Source organism: Lactuca virosa, chromosome 4 (genome assembly GCF_052849685.1).
Source record: "Lactuca virosa cultivar CGN04683 chromosome 4, Lactuca_virosa_CGN04683_v6, whole genome shotgun sequence".
NCBI lineage: Eukaryota > Viridiplantae > Streptophyta > Magnoliopsida > Asterales > Asteraceae > Lactuca > Lactuca virosa.
The window spans coordinates 415342942-415352808 of record NC_136429.1 but is presented as its reverse complement, the minus strand read 5'-3'; positions in this window follow the sequence as shown (position 1 = coordinate 415352808).

Here is a 9867-nt window from a genome sequence, read left to right as displayed (position 1 = left end):
AATTGTGTTATTTGCATTCTCAAAGTCGTTAGTGGAGCGTGTGTGGTTAACCGGCACACTAACATGGACTTGTGAGAAGTGGAAAAGGTCTAAACAATTGAAACTATGACTACAGCATCCCTTTTCATAGTTCTAAAATTGTTTAGACACACATATGAGCTATCTAAGGAAAGGTGTATGATTTTGATAAAGTTTTATCAAAGCATCTTGTATCAGAAGTCTGAACTTTGGTAAGAAAGTCAATAAAGTATTGATTTCTAGAAGTCCAACTGATTTCTGGATACATGTCAAAGCTAGTGGGAGCATAAGTGATATGCTAATAATATCATGTAAGTGAGAGCATGATCATTATGTTAAGTGTTAATTATAGAAAACAAAAGGTTTCAATTGGGAAAAGTTGTTTTGCTATAATTAAGGGAGAGGAAATTATACTTCATTTCAATTCTAAAAGCTTAGATTGAGATTTTGATCATCTTTAGTCAAGGATATATATATGAACTTTATGTTGGAATGGCCAAACATAAGGAAACTCTATATATATTGCGTTCTTAAAATTCGATTATGATTACGGCATTCCTCTTCATAGTCAAATTTTGAGAACATGGCAAATAAAAAAATATATATATTGTAGCAAAAGACTGGTCTATGATCACGTCTTTATGTGAGACATCATGAATCGTGTCCCATATGCTTCGGATATAGGATCGATTGCATGTGCTGTAATATTTATCCTTTCTAAATTTTCCGAATGCCTAAGGCATTAAGAAGGGAAAAGTCTAGAATTGGATATGACTAAAATGATTAAGCAATTGCCAAGGAAAATCTAAGGTTTACCAAAGATTGGTTGCTCACGGACAATTGGAAGTATATTGTTAATTCTGGTAGGACCATATTAACATATTCTGAAAAGAGGTAACTCTTGTTCAGAAGTGATAGTCAAAATGGGAATCTGGAAAGGTTTCCATAGGTGGAAGTTGTTCTTCAAATCTATGTAAGATTAGAAAACTTAATGCAAGAAGGATGTTCAAAGGAATGTACTTTGAATGTGAGACTTCATTTCCATGGAATTGATCTCCATTGGAATACTCTGTAATGTCTGTTGACAAGTCTTTGTGACTTTGTGCATAGTCATTATGAGAGGATCAATGCATATAAGTTTAGAATCTAACAGATTTCGTTAAATGGTAGGAATTTGGAATTATTACATTTGCGATAAAGATTTGGGATTGTGAAATGAGCATCATTGGAATCATGTTCAATTGATCTATTTCACAAAGTAAAGATCATAGATAAACATAGTGTGCATACTTGGTGTATGGCATGACTAGTGTTTAGAAAACATAGTTTACATGCTTGGAGCATGGGTCAACTATTGTTTTAATTCAAGTATAAAGTTGATTATTTGAAACATTATACAATGAATAATGAGTAATCAATATGGTGTTTAAATAAAAGGTGTTTTATTTACTCTCAAAGGTGCTTGGGACCATAGAGTGATTAGTATTATTCTTGTGTTTCACTTTGCATGTTTTGACTTCCAGAATAGTTAGGTTATTCTTCCCGAATGACTAAGTTATTCAAACCATCCACAGTCGATAGTACGTTGGAAGTAGGTATTAAGGCAAGACTGTCATGAATCAGGTTTGTAGATGTCTAAGGTAGTGGACATAGCAAAAGTTGCTGCAACATTCATGAGTGCTCCTGGAATGAGATTCGAGTATTGGATTAAACCCACGCTCATTTGACTCACTTCATGGATTTTATCACGAGTGATCATGAGACGATAATATCTTATATTCTTCAAACCTAGAGATATGACTTGTTGCCTATGAGTTGGTTATACATTGATTGCACGTAAACGCATTTGGTAACTCGATGTTATAAAACGTGTCTTTGTGTATGATTCAACAAGTTGTAGAACAAGCATATGAGTCGAAGTTTATCCATTCCTTTTACCCTTGGAGGGATAAAAAGCGATATCTGTGGGGCCCCTCGATGATTTGGTGATGACAAACGTAAGTGCTCGGCCGGGCCTGGACTGATTTTATTTGTTCAATTAGTCAGTCGTCATAAATCGGAAATCGGGAAACAACAAATGGACAGAGAGAATGATTATAATCCATGTCTCAGTCCATATGATATCTAGAATGGAGGAATATATGATCCCTTATCTAATGGACGTGTCATTGATTTGTTCAGAGTTGGACAGCGGCTTTAAGAGCTACGATTGCTAGTCGGGTCTTGGAGTCATACGCAATAATAGTTTTAGACTTATCTAAGTGGGAGACTGTTGGATTAGGTGTCTAAGCCCATAACTATTATTGGTATGTATTCGACCCGAGAGTAGCATGGTCCATTTGGGTTGCATATCATCAGGACAATTTGTTAGGATGGACTTTTGAGAGAAGGTTATTTATGGTTTATTAATATATTATAAGTTAAAATATATTAATATGAAATCATATGTTTTAATTAGTATTGATCAAGAATTAATTTGGAATTAATTTAGTGGTTAAAAGAGACTAATTAAATCTATGGGGACTAATTATGGTAATTAGTTATATTTATATGTGTCGGGCTTATGATCCATGTTGGACCAAGTGTATGTATGGATACAAAAAGAGTTGGGCCACATGAACCATGGATCATAAAACCCATGGATATGGGTTTGGGTTATACCCATGACTCTTAGAATTCAACACATATAAATACATATGTTATGACCTAAAAACCGCCACCCTAGAGTGTGTGTGCATGTTCTTGGAGTTCATGAAGGTTTTAGAGTGCATGGAATTCTCTCTCAAGTTCATCCTTTATCCATGATGTGTTGTGATTCCACTTGAGGCTTCCATACTATTAGGGCTAAGTTCTTAAGGCCAAATACATCAAGACTTCCAGCCACACAAAAGGTATGTTACTCTATCTAGTATTTTTTGTAGTTTGTATGAGAATTGCATGCTAGCTATAGGTTCAATACCTTGGAAACCATTTGCATGTATAATTAGTGAAAACATAGGTCCAAGGTATTTAGGGTTGTATGTGCACCATAGGATGTTGTATTATACCAAAACCCAACAGTGGTATCAGAGCCAGGTTTGTTTTCATGTTATACTTGCTGAAATGGCTGAAAAATCGAAAATTTTGGCTGTCGGGGCACTGGACTCTCCGAGTCCACTGATGAACTCGCCGAGTCCATGAAGAAATTCATCCAACTCGTCGAGTTGGTTCATGCACTCGACGAGTAGGACCCCCTGACAGCATATTTTCGACTTTTAAGGCTTGAATTGGACTAGAAACATTACCCTAAGTTGTTTTTTGTCTTGTAAACCTGTTTTTTATGTGGTAATGTTCATGCTAAACCAATTTCAAAGATATTTGTCAATAGATTCATGTTTTGTATTAGTTTAATGGTTAGGCTAATTTCATGAAAAAAGTTTGATTTGAATTGTCTTGTTCTTATGAGTTAGTCTAGATTAATAGAAAAGTTATGTGATAATTTGTTTTCAATCCATATTAATCTTAAAGTTGCTCATAAAATGTGTTTTTGTAACTTGTCCTCAAGTTATATGAAAAGTCACATTTATGATTCTTTAAAACTCATAAGATTTCCATAAGTTAGGAAAAATGAAGAGTCTTATTTTCTTGAATGATTTTAAAGTCTTCCATAACTTGTCCTCAAGTTATGGAACTTGAAGAGTTTATCCATTAAACTACTTTAAACTCATAGGTTATGAAAATGAAGAGTTTTTTTTTCCTTAAATGTTTTTTAAAGTCTTCCATAACTTGTCCTCAAGTTATGGAACTTGAAGAGTTTTTATTAAAACTACTTTAAATTCATAAGTTATGGAATTGAAAAAGGTGTTTGAATTGTTCAAAACTTGCCTTCAAGTTTTGGAATTTGTAAAGTTTCCCCCCATGAATACATTAGTTCCAAGTTAAACCCTTAGAATTTTAATAGTTTAAAATTCAACCCTTATACTATTATAATATTATACGTTTAATATTTATATATATGTATAAGAGTAAAAGTCAGTCTTACCGTTAGTAGGCCTCACTCACGAAGCCGGTCTATAAGGGGGTATAAGGTTACTGCCTATAAATAGGCAGTTTAATGGGTGTCCACTCTCACCCACCGCTTCCTTGACTGGTGGAGGGTCGTTAGCCGAACGGGTTTGACAGGACTATAATTCTCCCTTCATTAAAAGTATTAATGATAAATACTAAGTAACTAAACACTTATAAATTCCCAATCTTAGTTACTTAGGAAAATGTGAATTTGGTGCTAACCCATGAAATTTACACTTTGTACCTTACCAAGTCGTTAGTGGAGCGTGTGTGGTTAACTGGCACACTAACATGGACTAGTAAGAGTGGCGAAGGGTAACTTAATGTTTATCATAGATCGGTGGAGCGTGTGTGGTTAACCGGCACATCGATTAGGTGATAATATTAAGGGTACCAAGTGAATTTGCATGGTTATTCACACCTTGTTTTGTGATCCTCGGCATCCCAGTCACAAAATCTGAGAGGGCACAATCGAGATTGAAACATGCCATTGAAAAGTTCAATGAATCTCTAAAGATCTAGGAGTTTCAAAACCAATATTTAACCTAATAAATTATTTCGTTTTTCATGGTGGAAATTGGTGAATCGTCATTCGCCTACCTTCAAATATTTCATAGCTTGGATTACGGCATCCCTCTTCCAAGTTGTAAAATATTGTGTTGGGTCCTAGCCTTAATATTTCATATTGGGTGTTATATTAAGGACTTAAATCAACTAACTTGAATATCTCCCATTGTAGATGTCTAGTTTAGACATCTATGATCTTCCCAAATCTCTTGGAATTTCACTTCCTCCACCCCCTCCACTTATTCTCCCTAACCCACAAGTTCAAGGTCACTCAAGCCCTATTGGCAAGCAAGGTCTATATGTGATCATATCTTGGAGATGAAGTCACATATTTACAACCCGGGAGAGTTGGGTGTCAAGGTCTTGAGGAAGTTGATTGTTAACTTGTTTCTTCAATCACTTTCTAAGTCACATAGTGAGTTCCTTAATGATCTTACCTATTTGCTTGGTGCTGCTGAGTCAGCAATGATTTTGAGCACTGGTAAAAGAAAATTTGATTAGAAGATCGACTTCCCAAACCTTCTATTGCCAAAGGAAGGGGCATTGGTTGCGAAGCTGGCCAAATTTACCTGATAGTCTGTAAGGACGGTAAAGTCAAAAGTTTTGAATCTACTTCAGGTAAAGTCCATTAGCTAACTCTATTAAGTTCCTATTTGGAGATTCTTATTACATGATGTGACTAGATCACATTTTGATGTTTTAAGAATCAAAGTGAAGAGGAAGCTTAAAGGAAGAATTTTGAGTTGTTACTTAAAGAGTTGTGATAGATTGCTTAGGAATACATAACAACATAGTTTTTCACATGCATTTGCATTGTAAGGATAAGTTTTTCCGCAAAGTTCTAAAATAAAAGAAAAGTTTTTTATTTTAAAATATCCTTACAGTGGCATTTGTGAGAATTTTTTGTTTATATGTTTCCATTGATAGCAATATTGGAAAATGGATTTGATTCTTTCGACTGTGGTAGTGTCATAATTTACCAAATAAGGAAAGATTTTCATCACCCACGTTTCAGTAGGGTAGAAACTTGGAATCATGCAAGTTGTATGAAGAATGAGAATTTTCAACTTTGGAAAATTAAGACTAATTCCTTGTTTACATGTATATGTGAGTCAAGTGAAGGACTAAGGGATCGAGTACACATTCTTGTGCACTGGTCAAGTCCACCACAAAGATCGATAAGCCTATTCGTCATGATTTACTAAGGTTTAGTAAATATGGTTATACTTACAAGTTTAAGTATAATTCAGAAACATTGCAAAAGTTTCAATGTATGGCAGAACAAATGAGAAGAATCAAATTTGGCAGAAAGATTAAAGTTTCTCGATCTAAAAAGATGGGAGAGTACTTTAGTATCATGTTTATGATTATCTTAGTGATTATGAAACCATATCACAATTGATTCTCTAAGGACATCTTAGTGGATTTGTTTGACTAAGAAGAGGAATCGTGAATTGTTGAAATGGTTAAATCAAAAAGATAAGTGATACTTCGTTCCAAAATTGAGTCATAGAGTAATACTCCAAGATTGTAACTTGAGTGACACATCTTAAAGAAGGTTTATTAACACTAGTCAAATGTAAGAGTAAAAGATGTCCTACTCTTGTACATTTGAAATTGGTAAGTTGTGATGTTTTGGATAAAACAAAGACCAACTAAGGCCAATTGTGTGAAGTGTTTGTCTTGATAAGAATCCGCACTATCCCTTGAATATTTGTTTGTCAAGGAATGGTTCTTTTCAAGAGAGTCTTATATGTCAAGAGGAGAGTGGGAGTCTAAAAGATCCTGAAAGAGTTTCAAGATCTAATCAAGAATAAAACCTATAGTTTATCACTAGCACACGACTTGAGGTTTATAACCTATCGTGTTAACATATTCCTGTTTCTGCGCCCATTCCAGTTAAAGTTGGTTTTGCATTGGGTGCATAACAACTTGGAAGAAATGGCAGGCCCTTGTGCTGCCAAGTGGCAAAAAGTTAAGATTCCACAAGTTCAATCCATATGAGTTTGGATTTGTCACTAACCTTGTCTTGTGATTATGGGTTTGACAAATTCACATGGATAGGGACTCATTCACCATAAAATCTAAGTGTCATAAGGTTTCTCTCCGATTCATGAAAATGATGGTGAGGAAACGCTTTCACTAAGTAGATTTTATGTAGATAGCAATTATGTTATTTGCATTCTCAAAGTCGTTAGTGGAGCGTGTGTGGTTAACCGGCACACTAACATGGACTTGTGAGAAGTGGAAAAGGTCTAAACAATTGAAACTATGATTACAACATCCCTTTTCATAGTTCTAAAATTGTTTAGACACACATATGAGCTATCTAAGGAAAGGTGTATGATTTTGATAAAGTTTTATCAAAGCATCTTGTATCAGAAGTCTGAACTTTGGTAAGAAAGTCAATTAAGTATTGATTTCTAGAAGTCCAACTGATTTCTGGATACATGTCAAAGCTAGTGGGAGCATAAGTGATATGCTAATAATATCATGTAAGTGGGAGCATGATCATTATGTTAAGTGTTAATTATAGAAAACAAAAGGTTTCAATTGGGAAAAGTTGTTTTGCTATAATTAAGGGAGAGGAAATTATACTTCATTTCAATTCTAAAAGCTTAGATTGAGATTTTGATCATCTTTAGACAAGGATATATATATGAATTTTATGTTGGAATGGCCAAACATAAGGAAACTCTATATATATTGTGTTCTCAAAATTCGATTATGATTACGGCATTCCTTTTCATAGTCAAATTTTGAGAACATGGCAAATAAAAAAATATATATATTGTAGCAAAAGACTGGTCTATGATCACGTCTTTATGTGAGACATCATGAATCGTGTCCCATATGCTTCGGATATAGGATCGATTGCATGTGCTCTAATATTTATCCTTTCTAAATTTTCCGAATGCCTAAGGCATTAAGAAGGGAAAAGTCTAGAATTGGATATGACTAAAATGATTAAGCAATTGCCGAGGGCAATCTAAGGTTTACCAAATATTGGTTGCTCACGGACAATTGGAAGTATATTGTTAATTCTGGTAGGACCATATTAACATATTCTGAAAAGAGGTAACTCTTGTTCAGAAGTGATAGTCAAAATGGGAATCTGGAAAGGTTTCCATAGGTGGAAGTTGTTCTTCAAATTTATGTAAGATTAGAAAACTTAATGCAAGAAGGATGTTCAAAGGAATGTACTTTGAATGTGAGACTTCATTTCCATGGAATTGATCTCCATTGGAATATTCTGTAATGTCTGTTGACAAGTCTCTATGACTTTGTGCATAGTCATTACGAGAGGATCAATGCATATAAGTTTAGAATCTAACAGATTTCGTTAAATGGTAGGAATTTGGAATTATTACATTTGCGATAAAGATTTGGGATTGTGAAATGAGCATCATTGGAATCATGTTCAATTGATCTATTTCACAAAGTAAAGATCATAGATAAACATAGTGTGCATACTTAGTGTATGGCATGACTAGTGTTTAGAAAACATAGTTTACATGCTTGGAGCATGGGACAACTATTGTTTTAATTCAAGTATAAAGTTGATTATTTGAAACATTATACAATGAATAATGAGTAATCAATATGGTGTTTAAATAAAAGGTGTTTTATTTACTCTCAAATATGCTTGGGACCATAGAGTGATTAGTATTATTCTTGTGTTTCACTTTGCATGTTTTGACTTCCAGAATAGCTAGGTTATTCTTCACGATTGACTAAATTATTCAAACCATCCACAGTCGATAATACGTTGGAAGTAGGTATTAAGGCAAGACTGTCATGAATCAGGTTTGTAGATGTCCAAGGTAGTGGACATAGGAAAAGTTGCTGCAACATTCATGAGTGCTCCTGGAATGAGATTCGAGTATTGGATTAAACCCACGCTCATTTGACTCACTTCATGGATTTTATCACGAGTGATCATGAGACGATAATATCTTATATTCTTCAAACCTAGAGATATGACTTGTTGCCTATGAATTGGTTATACACTGATTGCACGTAAACGCATTTGGTAACTCGATGTTATAAAATGTGCCTTTGTGTATGATTCAACAAGTAGTAGAACAAGCATATGAGTCGAAGTTTATCCATTCCTTTTACCCTTGGAGGGATAAAAGCGATATCTGTGTGCCCCTCGATGATTTGGTGGTGACAAACGTAAGTGCTCGGCCGGGCCTGGACTGATTTGATTTGTTCAATTAGTCAGTCGTCATAAATCGGAAATCGGGAAACAACAAATGGACAGAGAGAATGATTATAATCCATGTCTCAGTCCATATGATATCTAGAATGGAGGAATATGTGATCCCTTATCTAATGGACGTATCATTGATTTGTTCAGAGTTCGACAGCGGCTTTAAGAGCTACGATTGCTAGTCGGGTCTTGGAGTCATACGCAATAATAGTTTTAGACTTATCCAAGTGGGAGACTGTTGGATTAGGTGTCTAAGCCCATAACTATTATTGGTATGTATTCGACCCGAGAGTAGCATGGTCCATTTGGGTTGCATATCATCAGGACAATTTGTTAGGATGGAGTTTTGAGAGAAGGCTATTTATGGTTTATTAATATATTATAAGTTATAATATATTAATATGAAATCATATGTTTTAATTAGTATTGATCAAGAATTAATTTGGAATTAATTTAGTGGTTAAAAGAGACTAATTAAATCTATGGGGACTAATTATGGTAATTAGTTATATTTATATGTGTTGGGCTTATGATCCATGTTGGACCAAGTTTATGTATGGATACATAAAGAGTTGGGCCACATGAACCATGGATCATAAAACCCATGGATATGGGTTTGGGTTATACCCATGACTCTTAGAATTCAACACATATAAATACATATGTTATGACCTAAAAACCGCCACCCTAGAGTGTGTGTGCATGTTCTTGGAGTTCATGAAGGTTTTAGAGTGCATGGAATTCTCTCTCAAGTTCATCCTTTGTCCATGATGTGTTGTGATTCCACTTGAGGCTTCCACACTATTGGGGCTAAATTCTTAAGGCCAAATACATCAAGACTTCCAGCCACACAAAAGGTATGTTACTCTATCTAGTATTTTATGTAGTTTGTATGACAAATGCATGCTAGCTATAGGTTCAATACCTTGGAAACCATTTGCATGTATAATTAGTGAAAACATAGGTCCAAGGTATTTAGGGTTGTATGTGCACCATAGGATGTTGTATTATACCAAAAC